Here is a 22,126-nt window from a genome sequence, read left to right on the forward strand (position 1 = left end):
TGTTATTAGTAATACTGTATTTCATCTAATCAAAGTTGCTGTCAAAAATAATTCACACCATTATTTCATGTACCATTAAATAAGAAACTGCCAATATAACTATGATACAGTCTTCTCCAAATTTTTATTTTGTAATTATTAAAATAATTCTTTTGACAGATTTGACAGAATATATAGAATGATATGACACAACATTAACGCATGCTGATAATCTGTTTAGTGAATTTGGTGTCAATAGTATAATTTCAAGATGCATCAAAAACATCAATTATAGTAGACAACTCAGTTTCAGATTTTCTAAAGTGTGAAAAATACATGTTTGGCATCAATAAAATATAAAATTCATTGAAATTTGTCATTCATTGAAAACCTAGAAAACACCTAGCATTCTACTAGTTGACCTTATATGGATTATATCATCAAATTTCATCACAATTCTTTGAAATGGTGTGATATAAGGCTGATTTTAAAATAAAGGAACTAAATGTAAAAGGCATTAATTGATTAACTCTAATTATATATTTGGCATTTAAACCTAAAAAAATTTTTTTTAAATTAATTTTTTATTGGTGTATACTTGATTTACAATGTTGTGTTAGTTTCTGCTATACAACAAAGTGAATCAGTTACACATATACATATATCCACTCTCTTCTAGACTCCATTCCCACATAGGTCATTACAGAGCACCAAATAGAGTTCCCTGTGCTATATAATAGGTTCTTATTAGTTATATTTTATATATAGTAGTGTGTATATGTCAATCCCAATCTCCCAATTTATCCCCCCTTGGTAACAATAAGTTTGTTTTCTACATCTGTGACTCAATTTCTATTTTGTAAATAGGTTCATTTGTACCATTTTTTTAGATTCCACATATAAGCAGTATCATATGATATTTATCTTTCTCTGACTTACTTCACTCAGCATGACAATCTCTAGGTCCATCCATAAACCAAAATAGTTCTGAAGCACCAAGACACCATATGACACAAATAACCCTTCTTCAAATAAAATTAAATAAATGCATACAGTTTTATTTATATTATGAACAAGAATATTATGAGCAAAATGAATAAAATAAGAGAAAACAAATAACTGGTAAAGAGCTATAACATGACTATAACTGGTAAAGAGCTATGACATGCCCAATGTGAAGGAAGGGCTGATAGCCTTAAAGTGAATCCTATCATGCTGCATAATTATATTATCAATAGAATCATATTTTTTAGAAATTTAAGTAATAATTGTCTTTTGAGACTAAAAATATATTCACAAACATCAATTTCAACATACTAACCATAATGTGTTCTACTATAGGAAATACTTGATTCCTTCAAATCATATTTATTTATTACACAAGTCAGAAATTTGTGTTCTTTAAATCAAGCTATGATTCAGTTGAATGCCTTTTATTTTTGAGAGTGCAATATACTCTACTGCATTCAAAGTTCCTTAAAGTTACTCACAGCATAAATTTAACATGTACAAACTTAGTTATTTGGATAGCCACTAAAGACTTCTGAGGACTTACTAATAGCATGCCATGAATTGTAATAATGGCTTTAATTACAGTTTTAATCTTTTGTTTATGGCTTAAAAGATATTATAAAAGGAATATAAAAGACCAGTGAAATATCAATGAGAACAAATAAAACCTTGTATAATAATAAAAGCTGTCCAAAATTCTGACATCCTTTCTCATGTTATTTCCAAGTATTTGAGGTATGGAAACCCTGAGGAATTGGCTGAAAATTTTCTATGAGCTGGATTCGTAGCTGGAGGCTTGTTTTTTGCCTGTGAAATAATTATATATTATTAAAGGAAAGGAATTATAAGAACAGCATTTTGGAGAGAATCTGATTCAAGATATGGAATGGAATACCATGTAAGTATGATAAAATTTTATTCTTCTTTGAAATGGCAATCCAGAAGGAGACAAGGTAAGGAGAAAAAGTGAGAGGGAAAAATAATGGGACAAAAACAATTAGCAAGATGATGGTACGTTTAAATCCAACCATGTTGGTGACTGCATTAATTATAAATAGGTTAAACACACCAACTATAAGACAGAATTTGTCACACTGTGTTCTTTTAAAAGAATCAATCCTATTTTGTCTACAAGAAATGTACTTTATATAATAAGAGAAAGATAGGTTAAAAGTAAAAGAATGGAATAAGATATATCAGACAGGCATTAACTGAAAGAAAGCCTGACTGGCTATATTGATATCAAACAAATTATGGTTCTTTAGGGATAGGAAGGGACATTTCATAATGATAAAAGTGTCAATTCAACAAGAGCCATAGCAACTTACCAAAGAGAGAGAGAGAGAGAGAGCACAATTTGTCATAATCAGAAAAAAAAAAAAGGAGTATCACTAGAAATCTTAAAGGATTTTAAAGAATAATAAAAGTATCAACTAACATTATGCCAGTAAATTTGATAAATTAGTTGGGGTAGACAACTTGAGAAAATCATTGTGGGAATATATTAATTACTATTCAATTACTTTAACAGAAGTATGTCTACACAATTTTCTTCAGTAATTTTAATAATTTGTGTTTTTCAAGGAAGTTGTGTACCCCATAAAAGTTCTCTGAATTTCTCTTAAAGACAAGATCGAGTTATTTCTAAGATGTTAATTCACCACAAATTGTTCAATAGATTAAATTCAATCCCAAGCAAATTTCTAACAGATTTTCTTGTAAAACTTGATGAGTCTGTAAATGTAAAGTACATAAAAATCCTTAAATTTTTTTGGAAAAAAAGATCAAATTTTGAGAACTTATGCCTCCTAATTTCAAAATTTACTGTAAAGTTACAGTAAACAGGAGAGTTTGGTATTGACGTTAAGAATAGTCATACATATCAATGAGAATAATAGAAAGATGAGAAATATATAATAATTACATATTAAATTAAATATATATATAAATTTCTTAGATCCTGCTTCATACTTGGTCTAGTTATTTATGCTAAATCATTTATACTATCTACCTGTCAATAAATAATTGTCATACTGAGAAAAAGCTACACTTTTGAATTATGTCAAAAGGAAATCAAGGTTAATTCATAGGTCTGGGGCATAAGAAATAGCAAAGTGATTCTATTTATTAAGATATTGAAGACTGGGAAAGAGTTGGTATTAGGGAAACAAGTAGTTCTGTTTGTGGCATAATAAGTTACAGTTACTTATTAGACATAAAAAAAGTAAAATATGCATTATTCTTCTCAATCAGCTAAAGATACTTATATAGATTCCATTCTTCTCAGAGAAAGTTGTTAAGGAACTAAGGTAGCTTCCCATTATCCTCTTAATACTGTCTGATATTATCTGCATTTAAAATTTTTTTTTATCTTCTACAATCCCAATAAGAGATAAACTCCATCAGAGCCAGAACCTTGATTGTCGTATCTGAAAAGGATTTCATTGCATTGTGGTATATCCTTTGGGTCACAACTCAGCCTGAATATTTCCCATAAGTTTTTAATCACAATTATGCTTTGTTCACAACACTTGAAAGTTCTGATGAAATTATTCATCTGTTAAGATGATCATATGATTTTTATCTTTCATTTTATTAATGTGGTATATCACATTTGTTGATTTGATTGTGCTGAACCAGCCTTGCATCCCAGGGATAAATCTGACTTTATCATTGTGTATGATCCTTTTAATGTGCTGTTGAATTCAGTTTGTTCATATTTTGTTGAGAATTTTTATATCTCTTCATCAGGAATATTGGTCTGTAATTTTCTTTTAGTGACCTTACCTGGCTTTGGTATCAAGGTAATGCTGCCTTCATAAAATGAATTTGAAAGTGTTCCTTCCTCTTCAATATTCTGAAAAAATTTGTGAAGGATTAATGTAAATCTTTAAATGATTCTTTTCTCTTTATCTTTTGTGAATTTACTGTAGGTTTTTGTTTTGTGGTTGCTATAAAGTTTACATAAAACATCTCATAGGTATAGCAGTCTATTTTACATTGTTAGCAACTTAACTTTGATTACATACAAAAACTCTACCCTTTTACTTGCCCCTTCTTTTACATTTTTAATGTCACAATTTATCTCTTTTTATGTTAGGTACTTATTAACAAATTATAGAAGTTATAGTTATTTTTTAATACACTTTTTCTTTAATCATTATATTATGGTTAAAGGTTGACACACCATCCTAGTTCAGAATTAGAGTTTTCTGAATCTGACTTTATATTTACTTTTGCTTTTACTTTTTGTTGTTTACTTTCCTATGATTTCGTCTTACTAACTGGGATCTGTTCATTTTAGCTCTGTTTCCTTTCAGCATTTCTTGTAAGGCAGGTCTAGTGATGATAAGCTCCTTCAGTTTTTGTTTGTCTAGGAAGGTCTCTATTTCTGTTTCATATTTCAAGGATAAAGTTGCTAGATAGAGTGTTCTTGACTGGCATTTTTTTTCTTTCAGCATTTTGGATAACCATTTCACTCTGTCCTGGTCTGTAAATTTTCTGCTGAGAAATCTGCTAATAGCCTAATGTGCATTCCTTTATAGGTTACAATCTTTTTTTTTTTTTTTTCTTGCTGCTTTTAGGATTCTCATTTTTTTATTTTTAACAGTTGTATTATAATGTGTTTTGGAAAAGATCATTTTGGATTGGAATAATGAAGTGATCTATTAGCTTCCTGAACTTCAAATATAAACATCCCCAGGTTTGGAAAGTTCTCATACTTTATTTTTTTAAATAAACTTTCTGCCCTCATCTCCCTTCAATCTCTTTTTGGAACTCCCATGATTTTGACATTGATTCTTTTGATGGTGTTGCATAAATCATGTAGGCTTCTTCACATTTTTTTCATTCTTTTCTCTTTGTTCTCCTCTGTCTGGGTTATTTCTAAGTTTCTATCATCTAACTCACTCATGCTCTCTCTTGCATTCTTTATTTCATTCATTGAATTCTTCAGCTCCAGACTTTTCTGGGAGTGTTCTTTCTTATGATTTTTCTCTCTCTATTAAATTGCTCATTTTAATTGTGTATTGTTTTCTTTATTTCATTGAATTTTCTTTCTGTGTTTTCTCATAGCTCATTGAGTGTCCTATTTTGGTATCTTTATCAGGTGAATTACAGACCTCAATGTCACTGGGTTCAGTTACTGGAGGATTATTGTGAAATTCTGATGATGTCCTATTGCCTTCATTCTTCAAGTACCTTGGAGTTTTGTATTGTTGCTTTGCAGTTACCACCTCCAATGTTTACTAGCTGCCTTCAGCTGAGAGGTACTTTTTTTTGTCCTGTTGTATTTTCTATGGCAATATATATATATATATATTCCAACTGTGTGCTGAAATGTCTCCTCAGATAACCTAGACCTTTGCAAAGCCTCTCTAGTCTGTGGGTGTCTTCCCAAGTCAGCCTTCATGTGATCCCAGACCATGTCCAAAAAGAGCTGAAGCCAGTTCACAGGCTCCAGAAGCCCATTCCACAGCTTATGCCTAAGTCTGTCTGGCTATTACCCATTACACAGGTAAGTGAGACTCCTCCCAGGCCCTTTGGCATCAGGTGCTAGATCCCATAACTCCCTCAAAGGTACTTTTGTTTGTGGAGGAATGCCAAATTTTAGATCTTTCAGAGAGGGAGAAAAACAAGTTGCATATTCTGCCACCATGAATACTGACATCACTCCTCCTGCTACATTTCTTAGCTTTAGTTGGTGTAATGTTTTTAGGTTTTTTGAGAACTAAGCTGAAATCATTGATTTTCAGACTTTTTAATTCAAATATATTCACTGAATGCAATAAATGTTCATTTAGGTACTACTTTAGCAGGAACTATCCAATTTTGACATGCCATATTTATTATTATTCATTTTTAAATATTTGGATGTCCTTGTTAATTGTACATTATTTAAAGTTGTTAATTGTTTAAATTCCAGGAAGTTAGAGATTTTATATTTGTCTTTGTTCTTATTGCTTTCCAGTTTAATTCCATCACAGTCAGAAAAATTAGTTTGAATGATTTCTATCATTTGAAATTTATAGAAGCTTTTTTAAGGGCCTAATACTGTTGATTTCATGTACTCTTGATAAGAATGTCATTAATACCTTTAAGATTTTCTATAAGTTTACTGATTTTTACCTGCTTTTCTCTCACATATTGAGAAAGGGATATTAATGCCCTCTATTATGTGTGAATTTTCCAATTTCTACTTTTAGATCTTTTGCTTATTCCATTTGCTTTAAATAATGCTTGAATCCAAGCAATCTATATCATACATATTTATTCTTTTTCAATGCTGTTTGGATATTCTATACCTTTTTCATTTTATAAAAATTAGAATTTTAGAATTATTAAAAATTAGAATAAATTTGCTAAATGTTACAAAGATGTCTTCTGGGTTGATTTGAATCTATAGGCCTACTTGGTGAGAAAATCATTAAATGATTTTGAATTTTCTGATTCATATATAATTTATACCTGTATTTTGTTTCTTGAACAATATTTTCTCTGTAATTAACATCTCCTTGCTTTACTTTTTTATGTAACTATTGCTAATTTGTCTCAATACATTAACTACATGGATCCAACAATACTTGCTCAGTTATATGGCCTTCTTCACAGGCCATACATCTCTAAATATTAATGTAAACAAAGTTTAAATCTTTGTTTTAAGACACTTAATTTTCAACTTTTAAATCCAAGTTGAAAACAAGTGGTTTATACAATTTATTTAGAAACAGTTTGAAGAAGTTTTCATAATTAATTATAGAGGGGTGTACAATTAAGTACATAATGTAGTTTTTGTAATTCTCTGTTGATTTTAACTTCTTATATTTTGCACTAAAAATAATAATAAACAAAAAGTAATACAAAAAATTAAGTGGTTTATAGATATTAACTTGTTTGGCCTGTATAAAACTGTATAGGTAAGGCAATTACTATCCTCAGTTCAAGATCTAAAATATCTGCTCACTGGAAAGATTTCCATCCAAATTTTTGCCCAGGATCACACCTGAGGTGGTGGTAGTGCTGTGTTTCTGATTACTTCTACCTAATGCCAGGATGTCCCATGGAATCATCTATAAGCCAGGAGTTTTTCCCCTTCCTTAGAAAACTAAATATTTGTTACAATTCCATGGGTATGTAGATGAGCGAAATGTGGAAACACTGTAGAAATAAGTGAATTAGGTGAATAAGCCACATGAGCATATTCATAACTTGTGTTTTCAGGAACGTCTTATGTCTAATCTTGAATATACTTCCAATGAAGAAGGAATACTGCCACACACAGTTAGCTTCATGATTTGCTAGATTAGATAATATTTAAGCCATGATGAGTAGATCAGTTTGCATAGGTTCTGTTGTTCTGTAGTCAGGTGCTCAACTGATCTTAATAACAATGCAGGAGCTATTTCTCAACATGAGAATACCAAGTTTCCAAATAGGGAATAGTTATGGTATAAAATTCTAGGAGCATATTTTGTGATTCTCCTTTCAGAAATTATTTCATTCTCCACAGAGCATCCTGATCTGCCACAGACACTTTAAGCAACATTTGATCTGCTCAAGGTCAGAACTGCTTGCACCATTGCCTGAGGTTATATAAAGAATTATTCTCCTCTAAGAATTTTTCCAAAAAACACAGAAATCTTATGGGTAGATCAGTACACACAAAGTGATATGTTTAGCTTTGACCTCAGATACTGTGCTATTGTATGCACAGTGCAGCAAATTCTCTCTTTTTTTTTCTTTCATTTTAGGAATATCCTGACATGCTCAAGACTTTTGGCCCTCTAAAACTGCACTTATGGTGTAGGTCTTCAAATTTTTATGACACTTTCCCCCCAGCTTCTAACAAGTATAGATATTACTGAGACTTCTAAGGTACTTATTACTCCTTGTTCCTCTGGTCACATTGTCTTGATGTTATCAATGTAAAGGCAAGTATGAGAACACATAGAACTAATTTATAACAGAATCACACAGTTGTTGTGGACTTAATGATAAAGAATTAGATTGTGTTCCTGTCCCTTCCAGGTTGAACTAAACTGTTTCTGTTGTTCTCTGCTTATTGAGACAGAGAAAAACCAACATTAGTCAGCTCAATGGTAGTGACCACATGAAAGGATGTAGGTTGAATGGCTCCAATAAATAAGAGATACCATTGTGTGTATTACCTAATTACATTTGAGATAATATTGTTGTTTTCTCAAGATTCATCTACCTTCCTAACAGGCCATACACTTAAGTAGATTTTAATGTCAGGAGCATTCTTTTCTGACACACCTCCCAGAATTGTGAGAATATCCATAAAGTGGATGAGTTTTCATATCATCAATCCCAGAGTTTACTACAAGTTGGACTTGTGTTCAAACCTTCTGGTTATCTCTCCAGTTATGCTACCTATTACAATAACCATTCTCACTTTTATTCTGCTGGTTAGATGCTGCCACTTGGATTCTGCCAATGCCAATATATTTGCTCCTTTAATTCAGGGAACTCATTTTCCATGGCAGCTTCTCCTACTCTTATTTCCAGTCCACAAAGGATAGCTACTCCAGAGTTTTGAAAGAATATTTGTAATACCCTAATCTTAGTGCCTTGGTGAAGGTTGTGTCCTCAGTGTTCTCTCAGATGAAAAATGTTATGTTACAGAAATGTTACAGAAATTTTCTATATGCCTGTTTGAATTCCTTCCTCAACATAAGCCAAGCCACTTTTGACATCAAAATATCTTTTAGTGTGGATTGTTATTAAGCTGAAATTTCAATCAACTGAGCAGGCGTCTTAGCACTGCTGAATTCAGAATCTGTATTAACTATCTTATATCAATACCTTTATGTTAAACTATAGTTAGAACCCATAGGACCTGTTCTAGCTTCACTTAGTAGCCATTTTTGCATATATTATTAATGTATATGTCAATTTTTAGATGGACATGTATAAATTATATTTATAGGTCAAATTTATAGGTCAAAAATGGTCAAATACAATTCGTATGATTTAACCTAATAAATAAACAGAACCTTATTTTATTTTGAGGAGAATTTAGTGTTGTTCTCTTGGGTATTCTTAGATCTAACTATATTTATGTATGAAGAAGGAATGGGAACAGCATGAGGATAACTCTTTTGTAAGGTCACTCCCTCAAGTAGTGGTAATTATAGGGTTTCCAGGCAAGGCAGGTACAACCTTGTCAAATAGTAGATGAAAGGCTGCTTATGCTGACAATGGTGTTGAGTATTCATCGTCAACTGAATCCACTCCTATATGACTGAAAGAAATGTCCTACCTCTGCAACTCCAGTGATTGGAGTTCTACTATTTCCAAATCTGTGCCCAGATTTTTACATACAACACCTGGAAATACCTGTGAGTTAAATTGATGCTTTAATTCAGCAATTCATGCATCAGATCTGTGATGATTTTAAGTATGTTACCCCTGTGGCTAACATAAAAGAAATGATTTCAGGAGAGTCATAAAATCTCCTTAGTCCTTCATCATGTTTTAAACTAGGTTTTAAAGCTCTGAGCTTATCTCTGTTTTCCTTGAACTTCTCCAATTCAAATAGAAACTGCCAATCCACCCCCACCTTCCTTGCATTTTTTATTTGCAACAAAATGGCCAACGCATTAGTATTTCATTCCAGGTGACCATAAGCAATAATTTAAGTATTTTTCTTTTGCATTCCATGAATTACCAATGTCCCATTTTCAGTGATAATTAGTCTCACTGAAAACCCAACAATGTCAGATAACTAATCTCTGTTTCCCATCTTTGAGCACATATTTTAGTCACAACCACTTCTAGTAGAGAATAGATTGCTGTTGAAGAGACATGAAAGGAGCAGAGATTATTTTACGTATTTCAGCATAAAGTAATTTAAAACAGGGAAATAGATGCTTACAAAATTATTGGAAGTTCTAAAGGAGTTGGCTCCAGACTGGAGTTTCTCAAATGATTGGCAGAAAACAAGAGAATAGACCCCTGTTAGAATCATGATCTCTGCCACGTTATGAATGTAGAGGATCAGGAGGTCATTGCTGGAATTACCGGGGTCAGGCATGCACACATAACCTGAAATTCAGGGATTCAGGATGAGAGGATTAGTGCCAGAACTTCCACAACATTATGGACACAAGAAAGTGAAATCCAACAGCTTTTAGTCCTGCAATCAACTTCCAATATTCATGGAGTGACTCAGCTATAACATCCATGATGTTACTCAGTAACCGTATGGAGCAGGAAGTTGGCCTCTACTACTGTCTTTCAAATTTTATACAACAAATCTGTGTAACTTATCCACATTTAGAACCTAACATCAAGGAAGACTAAAAGAAATGTCCTATCTGCAACACAGGAAATAAAAACTTGAAAGAAATTGTCAATCAGTTGTACTCAGTTCAACTTAAAGGACAATGTATTGAATGGATCATACACAGAATTGTTAAATTACAAAAATAATGACTATCCTTGGAACAGAAAAGACTGTGAGCTAGTATCTAAATCCTTCAGATAATGAAAAGAATTAACCTTACTGGTATCATTAATCAAACACATGAATTATTTTTTAGAATGGAGGGTGACAAATTATAGCTAGTGGCCTGTTTTTGTGAGGTACATGATCTAAAATGATTTTTACATTTTTACAGTGTTGAAAAAATATATAAAGAAGATGACAGAGATCCTATGTAGCTTGAAAAGTCAAAAATATTTATTATCTGGCCCTTTCCCAAAAAATTGTTTGTTGACCCCTGTGTTAGATTGAGAACAAATAAATCAGAAAGCACGTAATTCATTAGAATTTATTATCTATGAAGGAACAGATTTTGTCTGCCTTTCCTATACACTACTCATTCCTAGCATGGTGCCTCTTACCCAGTACATAGTTAAGTAAGTGTTTATTGAATATAATTTACAACACTACCAATCTTTAGTAGATTTTAGCATTGTCTTTGTGTATTGTCTTTGTATACACACAAACATTTTCATTCAGATACACAACATAAGCAATATATTATGCTAGATTGGCATTTCAAAGTGGTGCATTGACTTGTATCCAACCATTTATAAAATCAAGTCTGTTTTGATAAGAACTTTATCAGCACTCAGTTTTGATCCAATTTTGATCTCTTCCTACTCTGATTATCTCAAGTAATATATTCCATGTTATTGAAACCTATTAATAATCCCACTTTAATGATGACTTATCCACAGCTCTGTATGCATTAAAAATGAAACAAAAACAAAAGAAAAACAACAATGAAACTCTATAAGAAATACATTTGCTATTGTAACACCCCAGGGCTCATGTGTAGAGTAAATTCCTTTTACCAGAGACACAGCAAATAATTACTTTAATTGGGAATATAATGTGCACTGATACCAGTTTTATTTTCTTTTGAACTTATGTTCCTTTTGAACACCTGAATTAACATATCTATGTTTTTGAGAATATCTTTCTCCATATGACAACATTGTTATACTGTCCAGTACTAATATTTCAGATTTTATATTTACAATTCACAGTTTGCATAATATAAAAGAAACTCCCTAAATTTACATTTGAAAATGTTCAAATGAATACAAAGAAGGATATAATAAGTTCAAAAAGCAGGAGGAGCATTCTAATATTGGAATAAGTGAGCATGACATAAAATTCAAATAAATTGTAAATGATGAAAGGAGAAGAATTATGTCCTACAAGCTGTTTTGTTTCTAGATATGTTATTGAAATTTCAAATGGACTTTCTAATGACAACATAATTTTATTTTAAATATTTTGCCAATTCAGAGATGAGTATGATATTTGGGTGCTTGCTTCTAGAGTGAATTTTATGAAGTAATTTATCTGAGCAGAAGCTTTGTAACACTGAGGTTATAAATTTTTTAATCTTGAAAAGTAAAACTACAATTGTAGTCAACTGGCAGATAAATTAAAAATCATATTTTTCCTGAAAAGCAGATTGAAGAGTCACAATATCTATTTTCTGAAAACAATGTCTATTTTAAATATCTTCTGTTTTCTTAAATAGATTTCTATTTACATTTAATGCCACATTTGTATTAAATTAACACATAATATTATATTTGTAAATCCAAGACATTCAAGATGTTAGTATAATTTTAAAAGATGAAACTAGGGTAAAAGTTCTCAAAATCTACCTAAACTAGTTAGAAAAATGCAATGTATTTAATATTTCTCTACCATAGGCAAACTATTTTGAAGATATTTCTCACAATTTATTTCTTTCTAAACTTGATATTCTATAATTTCATATAAATGTATGCTTCCCTTAAACACTCTAAATCTAGTATTTGATATTAAGGTAACAAGGTAAAGTTTGAACTATAGTATTCAGCTTTTGAGATGTTCATCCATAAGTCAACAACAAGTTTTGGCTATTTTTCTGGATTTCAGGAATTTTTTGCTTTTAATTTACAAGTGTTTGTTCCCATTTGTAATAAATTGTGCCTACTGTCCACCTCTAGCCATAATAACTTAGACAAGAAAGTTTCTTTCATGCAAGATTTGGAATTAGTAGCTGTGGATTACTTCCTTTGTATAGTCTAAATTTTTACATGTAAAGTTGGATGCAGTGATTATTATTTCTTGTGGACTGAGGGTCAACATAAGTGATTCACAAAGAGCAACAGCAAATGCACAAAGAGAAGCAGAGATGTTGCTGGAGCTTTAATATTAACCTGTGTTCTTACTTTTGGTTTCTGTGAAACCAAATTTTCTTTATATAAAGCTTTCTCTAATTTATTGCATTTTCAGTTATTTTCCCTCAGATTGGTTTTTGTTGTCTGCAGCAAAAAAAGTCATAATTAATGAAAGAACTCTATTCTCTGCATTTTCCTAATAATTCTGTCAGCAGTTCTCCTAATCAAAAGTTCAAATTTATTAACTTGGAATTAAAATTCAATATAATCTTGGCTTTTAAAAATCTTATAAAAACTATATGCTTCAGGTTTAAAAAGTTTTCTGTTCTTTGTATATATTTTTATTAATAGATTCACAAATATTTATGAACTACTACTGTAAAAAGTCACTTTTATAAGTATCATATACTCATATTTTCCTCTCTTGTATTTTCCTTGTTTTTTGAGTTAAAAATAATTTCTTGCTTTTCTGAATAATCATACCTTATTATTTGTAATTCTAATAAAATAACATTTTAACTTATAATAATATGATTAATATATATGACCAAACTCTTCTTCTAGACTATATTATCTGTTCATACATCTTATAGATTAAAATATTATAATACACAGATATTTTCTGTAGGAATGTGGGTTACCAAACATTTGCCTCTCTATTTTTGTTTTTATTATTATCTCTAATATGAGTAATTTCTATTTTATAAACTCCAAGTTCCTGGCTCCATGGTTATAGTTGCCCATGTCAGAGGTGTAATTTTATTCTTTGGCTGCCTTCTTGATTTCTGCAATAGTAATGCATTTTGGCCCATGATCTTCTTATTTCATGACTCTCTCTGTATAAGCTAAGCACTGAAAGCTTCATTGCTTTCTGATATTTATTTTAAACAATTATGATAATATCAACCTAATCCTTGATAGTCTATCAATCATTAATTTTATAATATTTCTAAACTTCTCAACACTCAAAACATCTATAGTTTTATTCACCACTTCTTTGTTAATGACATATATGTGTACATATATATGTATATATACGTATAATTTTGTTTTTCGTTTAACCTTCTGTATTCCCATTTGCTTCATACATTCTTTGGCTGTCCAATTGGTACATTGAAGTACCCAGGTATTCTTACTGTTGCTCCTTGTTGATCTGCAATGATCACTCTCCATATTCCATTTTGCACTTTCTTTTCAATTTACTATATAAATATTTTTCAAAATAATCTCATAAAGGAGCAGTATTGATCATGTCATTCTCCACTCAAAAACCACCAGCAAATTTGTTTTCCAAGGAATTATATTCTCCTAACTTAATTTGCTTTTAGTAGTTTTGAAGTGTTTTCTATTTGATTTTCATCACAATTGACCTTACAGTTTCCTATTTCATCACCTCCCACACATGCTCCTTGCTTTATCCTTAATTTAATATTTGTATACTCCCTTGACTTTAAAGTCTTGTTGTGAAAATGAGATACATTTATACAAATGAAATGACAAAGATGCCATACTTTAATTTATACTGAAGTATGAAATTAGTAGTATAATTTGTAACATAGCCTTGTGGAATAGTGAGCACATTTTTCATGGTTGATTTGGGAGATGCGCAGAAAGTAAAAGGAAGGAGATGGCATTCCAGGTATAGGAAAAGATGGAAGAAGCATGGTTAGGTGAGGTGTTTATAGTCTTTCCAAGAATAACATATAGAACAGACTGAATAACAATAGCAGCAACAAAGGATTTCATTTTGGTGACTAATGGGAGGCACAAATGTAGAATAAGGGTGGTTTTAGATTAGTAATTACTTGATCTATCATGTCACAAAATTTAGATTTTATACCTTTTAAGGGAGTGACATGATAAAAGGGGTTAACCAGACTTATCTGAAAAGGACACATTTGCCCTATGATTTTTTTTTTTTTTTTTTTTTTTTGCGGTATGCAGGCCTCTCACTGTTGTGGCCTCTCACTGTTGTGGCCTCTCCCGTTGCGGAGCACAGGCTTCGGACGCACAGGCTCAGCGGCCATGGCTCATGGGCCCAGCCGCTCTGCGGCATGTGGGATCTTCCCGGACCGGGGCACGTACCCGCGTCCCCTGCATCGGCAGGCGGACTCTCAACCACTGTGCCACCAGGGAAGCCCTGTCATTTTTTTTTAAGATGTGTAAAAATGAGAAATTCTAAGGAATAAACATAGGACTGAACTATTGTCACCAACCCTCTTGAGTTTGTCCCCAGCAAGGGTTCTTCTGTCCCGTGTTACTCTCGCCAATAGAAGGAGGCCAAGTTCGGTTCAGAAGCAAAGGAAAGCTTTATTCTTTGATCAGAGAATAGAGAGGTGCTGGCATGCACTCTAGATACTCTCTCTCCTGAAAGGCTGTGGGCGGGGCTGTCTTTATAGGGTTCTTCAGAGGGGAGGGAGTGGAGTTCTCAAGGGTCTTGCGCAGCCACAGCCTTGCTGCTCAGGCTCCAGATGGCAGTTCCCAGGGCAACGTCTTTGCACACCGCCCACCGCCGCCATCTTGAATTGAGGTTTCTGCTGAGCTGAAGTGTCGGTGTCGGGTGCAGCCATGTCACACTAGGAACTCTGGTCAGAAGAGCAAGGTGCAAGGCCTCTGCGTGTGGCACCCTATGAGCAACTGAAACTAGACTAAGCACAAAGGAAAAAAAGGTTAGACATTATTACCCAGATTTTATTTTTATACCCTGGAAGTTGTTGATGGGCTTTGCCGGTGACATTATCAATTCATGTTGTTAAATAAAACAATTGGAGGAGAGAAATTCAAGCAGTTGAGAGGCTAGATTCATAGACGCACACAATGAAACGCTACAATGGAAAAGCTACCATCTGTAGGTCTACTTAAATGCCAATCATTCGTCCTCTCCTCATGGAATAGGATCTTAGCACAGCTTTTCTACGTAAATGTTCCCTGCTTGCTTATGATTTTAGTGATGAGCTGTTCCCAATCATCATAAATAACCTCTTATGTGAAGGATTTAAAAAACAAAAAATAAGACTCTACATTCTTAAATCAAAGAAAAAAATGGAATTCTACTCTGTAGATTCATAGTGAGTCACACAACATACCCTATATCTTTCTGTTCTGGTTTTGATAAAATAATTCACACTGCCTGTCAACCCATGAGTAATCCATAAAATAACACATTTTAGTGTTTTGTGCAGGAGGGTATTTAATACATAAGGAGAAAGGCTGTTCTTCTATTTAGTAGTCCAGTCAGGAAGTTATGTGTGTGTTTTAATCTTTCCTTTGCATAAATAACACTGTTACTTTTCATTCAGATTGCATTGCCTCTAATTCTGCTTCCTCCTCAAGAATTCCTTTTCTGCTTGTTATTTACATCTTTCAAATGTTTGCAGATTATTTTCATATTCCTTTAGCCCAGCTATAAATATTATGCTGCTTTACTCTCCACCCATAAATCAGTCTTCCCTTGTCATTATTCAGTTTTTTTTTTTTTTCCGGACTCTTTCCAGCATTACTACATATGCCTGATATTGAAGTGCCCCAGAATTAACACAATATTGCAACTGCAGTCTCACCAATAACAATATCAACTTCCTTTCTTAGTACAGGATGTCTCTTCATTTTGTATTTACTGTTATATTCATGGATTTTGTTTCTTTTGTTGACTGTGCTATATCACTTTTCTTTACGAAATGTGTTAATTTATCTGTCTTTTATATTTCATTATTTCTAATATCCATGGATTAATCACGATAGTCTAAAATCCATGATTTTATCTTGTATTTGATTGTAATTTTATTTTCTCTAGAAATTCTGTAAAGTCACATGAGCATCACATTATTACACTATTCATCCCCTCATTTAGGATAATTTGTAAAGGTGTTAATAAAGGAGAGCTAAAATCTAATGACTGAAGGGAAGCTAATTACCCACAGGTAAACTCTCTGCAATATTTGTCATTAATCTAATGACCACTTTTTCATTCAATATTTAAACTAAAAAGAAATGTTTATATTCTGACAAATTAGATTATGTGGAAGAAGCATTTAATGAAATATATTTTTAATCCAAAATATGGTCTGAATGATCTCACAGAGTATGTGTCCCAGTGAAATAGAAAATTTCTAAACACTTTGAAAATATTATATAGTTTTCAGTTGGCGCTGTGACGCTATGTCCTTGATTCCCAAAATACTATCCATATTATACTATTATTATTATGTATTAAAAATACAACTCTCTGTATTTCCATGTAGAAGCCTGGAAAGGAAGTTACTAACTCTCTGTGTAAAAATTTTCCTCATGAATTTTTTAGACTTAAAGTATGGTTGGAGGTGTATCATGCACATGGAGATACTGAGAATGTATAAATTGGAAACAGACAGAATATACAAAGGCAGAGAGGCCTAAAAGAATACATTCTGAACACTTTAATTTTGGCTGATGACAAGTTTTGGGAAAAAGGAGAAAGTGGCTTCACTTGAAAGACAGGTGAATGGATGTTCTTGGTTCCTACCCCAAATCCAATGCCTCCACTAATTTTATCTAGGTGCCCACTCCTCTAACGTGTTATTGAGTTGAAGATGATCTCATATCCAGCTTGAGATTATTTCTAATTAGCCATAGCCAACATCAGCAATCTCAACATATGTGAGAGAAATTGAACAAAACCCAAAATTCGCTTTTGAAAAGAAAAACTTTCAGCAAACTAGGAGAAAAGGGTTTCTTCAGCCTGATGTAAGCACCTATTGATCAACTCTACAGCTACCATCATAATTAATAGCAAACGACTGAATGTTTTCCCCATAAAATCAGGAAAAAGACAAGTATATCTCACTCATACTTCTATTTAATATTGTGCTGGAGGTTTTAATAAATGTAATAAGATATGCAAAAAAGGTATCCAGATTGGAAAGGAAGTAAAACTATCTTAATTTGCAGACAACAGGATCATCAATGTAGAAAATCTGATAGATTTACAAAACTGTTACTAGAACTAATATATGAGTATAGGAAGGTTGCAGTATGTAATATCAATATAAAAAACCCTCTGAAATTAAAAATCCTGAAATTAAAATAAAAATAACATCTATAATAATTTAATATATATGTCTTGAAGAAAATGTGTGAGACCTACAAAATGAGAACTTAAAACTTTGCTCATCATTGTTAAACAATTAAAGAAGCCTTAAATAAAAGGAGAGAGGTACCTTGGTCATGTCTCAGAAGTCTGAATATTATGAAGAGGTCAAAACTATCTAAGATAAATTAAATAAAATATTAAAATCTCAGCAGGCTTTTTATAGAAATTGACAGAGTGCTTAATTCATTCATAAATTCTAATGAGCTAGAATTGGCAAAATAACTTTCAAAAAATAAGGACAAAGTCAAAGGGCTAACCTGATTTTAAAACTTATTATAAATATACAAAATTATGACAGTGTGTTTTTACATCAACATATACAAGTAGATCAATGAAAAAAGATTAGAATGTCTAGAAACAGACTGACACATATGGACAACTAATTTTTTTTGTAAGAGCTTTATTAAGATATTCACAAATTCACATACCATACAATTCACGCACTTAAAATGTACAATTCAAAGATATTTAGTATGTTCGCAAAGTGCAACCATAACTACAATCAAATTTAAAACATTTTTTTCACCTCTAAATGAAAGCTCATACCCTTTAGCTATCACCTCCCAACGCCCCAATCTTCCCCAGCCCTAAGTAAACACTAGTCTACTTTATATATTTGCCTATCCTTGTCATTTTATAAAATATGTGATCTTGGGTATCTGCCTTCTTTCACTTAACATGTTTTAAAGGTTCATACAAGTTATAGCATGTATCAGGACATTGATATTTATATGGATAAATGATATTGTGTTGTAAGGGTATACCACAATTGTATTTAACCATTCATCAGTTGATAAACATTTAGGTTGTTTCCACCCTTTGGCTATTATGAATAATGCTGCTATCAACATTCGTGTACAAGTTATCATATACACATTTATTTTCATTGCTCTTGGATAAAATTTGAGTAACTTCCAGATTATTTTCCAAAGCATCTGTACCATTTCTCATTCCCACCAACAATCTGTGATGGTTCTGATTTTACCACATCCACATCCTTGTCAACACTTGTTATTATTTGACATTTTGATTATCATAGTTCTACTCAGTGTAAAGTGGAATACTGCTGCGGTTTTGATTTGCATTTCCTTGATGACTAATGATATCAAGCCTCTCTTCATGTGCTCAGTAGCCATTTATATATCTTTGTTGAGAAATGTTTATTCATAACCTTGGCATGTTTTTAATCATGTTATGTGTATTTTTACAAGAGTTCTTTATATGTTCTTATCAGTTATATAATTTACAAATATTTTCCGCCATTCTTTGGGTTGTCTTTTTACTTTCTTGACAATGTCCTTTGCTGCATAAAAGTTTTTACTTTTGATGAACGATAATCTATTTTTTTCTTTCCTTTCTTGTGTTTTTGATGTCATATCTAATGACCCACTGCCAAATTATGGTCACAAATATTTACCCCTAGGTTTTCTTCTACAAGTTTTATAGTCTGAGACTTTACATTTAGGTCTTTGATCCACTTTAAGGTAATTTTTGTACATGATATGAAGTAAGGTGTCAACTTCCTTCTTTTGCATGTGGATATCCAGTTGTCTTAGCATCATGTGTTGAAAAGACTATTCTGTCTCAACTGACTGGTCTTGATACCTTGGTCAAAAATCAGTTGATCAAACATGTATGGATTTATTTCTATTCCATTGATCTACATATCTATCCATATGCCTGTATGACATTAATTACTGTAACTTTGTAGTAACTTTTGAAATCAGGAAATGTAACTTCTAATTTGTTCATCTTTTTCAAAATTGTTTTGACTTGTTGTTGTTGTTGTTTTGAGCTTTCATATGAATTTAAGGACGTGCATATCAATTTCTACAAAGAAGGCAGCTATGATTCTGATTAAGATTGTGCTGAATGTATAGATTAGATCAGTTCAGGTCATATTGCCATCTTGTCACTATTAAGTCTTCTGATCCATAAATATGCAATGTCTTTCCATTTGTTTAGATCTTCTTTAATATCTTTCCTCAATGTTTTATATTTTTCAGAATTTTTTTTTTTAAAGGAGTAAAGCTGTGGTTTTCTTTTTGAAGATGTTGGGGGTAGGAGTTTATTAATTTATTTATTTATTTTTGCTGTGTTGGGTCTTAGTTTCTGTGCAAGGGCTTTCTCTAGTTGTGGCAAGCGGGGGCCACTCTTCATCTCAGTGTGCGGGCCTCTCACTATCGAGGCCTCTCTTGTTGCAGAGCACAGGCTCCAGACGCACAGGCTCAGTAGTTGTGGCTCACAGGCCTAGTTGCTCCGCAGTATGTGGGATCCTCCCAGACCAGGGCTGGAACCCGTGTCCCCTGCATTCTCAACCACTGCACCACCAGGGAAGCCCTGTATTTTTCAGAATTTAGATTTTGTTCTTCTTTTGTTAAATGTATTCCTAAATATTTTATTCTTTTGGATGCTATTATAAATGGTATTAATTTCTTAATTTCCTTTTTGGCTTGTTATTTCTGTTTTAATAGAAACACAACTAATTTTTGTGTTTTTATGTTGTATCCTGAACTTTGCTGAAATTTTTTAGCTCTAAATATGTGTGTGTGTGTCTGTGTGTGTGTGAGTGTGTGTGTGTGAATTGTTTAGGTTTTTCTATATATAAAATTATGTCACCTGCAAATGGGGATATTTTAACTTTATTGTTTCCAATTTGGATGCTTTTTATTTCTTTTTCTTGCTTAATTGCTCCAGCTAGAAGTTCCAATACAAGGCTGAATATAAGTGCCCCACTGAGCATCCTTGTCACATTACTGATCTTAGGTTAAGATATTCAGCATCACATAATTCAGTAAGATATTAGCTGTGGGGTTTTCATAAATGTACTTACTGAGTTGAGGAGATTCCCTTTAATTCTTAGTTTGTTAAGGATTTTTAATCAAGAAAGGGTATTGAATTTTTTTCAAATGTGTTTTCTACATCAATTAAGATAATCACGTGTAGGGTTTTTTTTCCCCTTCATTCTAGAGAGAGAGAGAGAGAGAGAGAGAGAGTATTGACCCATCCTTCCATTCTTGGGATAAATCCCATTTGGTCATTATATATAATCATTTTAATATAATGTTTGATCAGTTGGTTATTTTGTTGAGGATTTTTGCTTGTATATTTATGAGGAATATTGATTTACAGTTTTCTCAGAATTTTGTTCGTTTTGTTTCAGGGTAATGCTGGTCTTATAGAATGAATTTGAAGTGGTCCTTCTTCATTTATTTTTTGGAAGAATTTGAAAACGATCACTATTAATTTTCTTTAAGTGTTTAGTAGAATTTGTTAGTACACTTATGTGGATCTGAACTTTCCTTTGCTGTTTTTTGAGTGCAGATGTTTTTACTTGGATATGTCTGTTAAGATTTTCTATTTTTCTTGAGTTAGTTTGGTAATTGTATTTTTCTAGGAATATGTTAATTTCATCTAAGTTAATTTGTTGTCATCCAATTGATCATAGTTTTCTCATATAACCCTATTTATATCTGTAATAGTAATGTTTCCAATTTTTTCCCTGATTTTAGTAATTTGAGTATTCTCTCTTTTTTTAAATCAATCTTCCTAAGTTTGTCAATTTGGGGGTTTTTCAAAGGGCCAATTTTTATTTCATTACTGCTATTGTTTTTCTATTCTCTATTTCATTTACCTCTGCTCTAATCTTTATCAGTTCCTTTTTTCCATTCACCTTGGATTTAATTTGGTCTTCTCTTTCTAATTATTTATGATTTAAATTTAGCTTATTGATTTGAAATCTTTATTCATTTTAAATGTAAGCCTTTCCAGCTATAAATTTCCTCTGAGGACAGTTTTCACTACATCTCATACATTTTGGCATGTTGTGTCTTCATTTTCATTTATTTCAAAGTATTTTCTAATTTTTCTTTTAATTTCCCCTTTGATCCATTTGTTTTTAAACATGTTTTATTTGTACGTCATTGTAAATTTTCCACTTCTTCTGGTCTTGGTTTCTAGTTTCATTCTGTCATAGTCAGAAAATATACTTTGTATGATTTAAATCCTTTTAAACTCACTGAGACATGCTTGTGACCTAACATATGATCTAAGCTGGAGATTGTTACATGTAAACTTGAGAAAATGTGTATTCTTGAGTGAAGTGTTCTACATATGTCTGCTAGGCCTATTTGGTTTCTAATGTTATCTAAGAGTTCTGTTTCCTTATTGATCTTCTGTCTTATTCTATCCATTATTGAGGATGAGACATAGAAGTTTCCAATAATTATTGTAGAACCGTCTATTTCTCACTTCAATCCTGTCAGTTTTTGCTTCATATATTTTGGGGCTCTATTTGCAGGTGTGTAACGTGTTGATAATTGTTACATCTTCTAATGAATTGGCCCTTTCTCT

General features: G+C 32.1%; 1 long non-coding RNA gene across 1 annotated transcript in view; it reads left to right on the top strand.

Moving 5' to 3' along the window:
- Positions 1-9,195, top strand: part of LOC137211076 (uncharacterized) — a 162,778-nt gene extending 153,583 nt beyond the window's left edge. Inside the window, exons 4-6 of the long non-coding RNA XR_010936875.1 lie at positions 5,099-5,258; positions 5,341-5,506; positions 7,499-9,195. This is a non-coding gene — a long non-coding RNA (uncharacterized lncRNA). The remainder of the gene's footprint in view (positions 1-5,098; positions 5,259-5,340; positions 5,507-7,498) is intronic.
- The last annotated feature ends 12,931 nt before the right edge of the window (positions 9,196-22,126 follow it).

The sequence above is a fragment of the Pseudorca crassidens genome, chromosome 2 (genome assembly GCF_039906515.1).
Source record: "Pseudorca crassidens isolate mPseCra1 chromosome 2, mPseCra1.hap1, whole genome shotgun sequence".
Classification (NCBI taxonomy): domain Eukaryota; kingdom Metazoa; phylum Chordata; class Mammalia; order Artiodactyla; family Delphinidae; genus Pseudorca; species Pseudorca crassidens.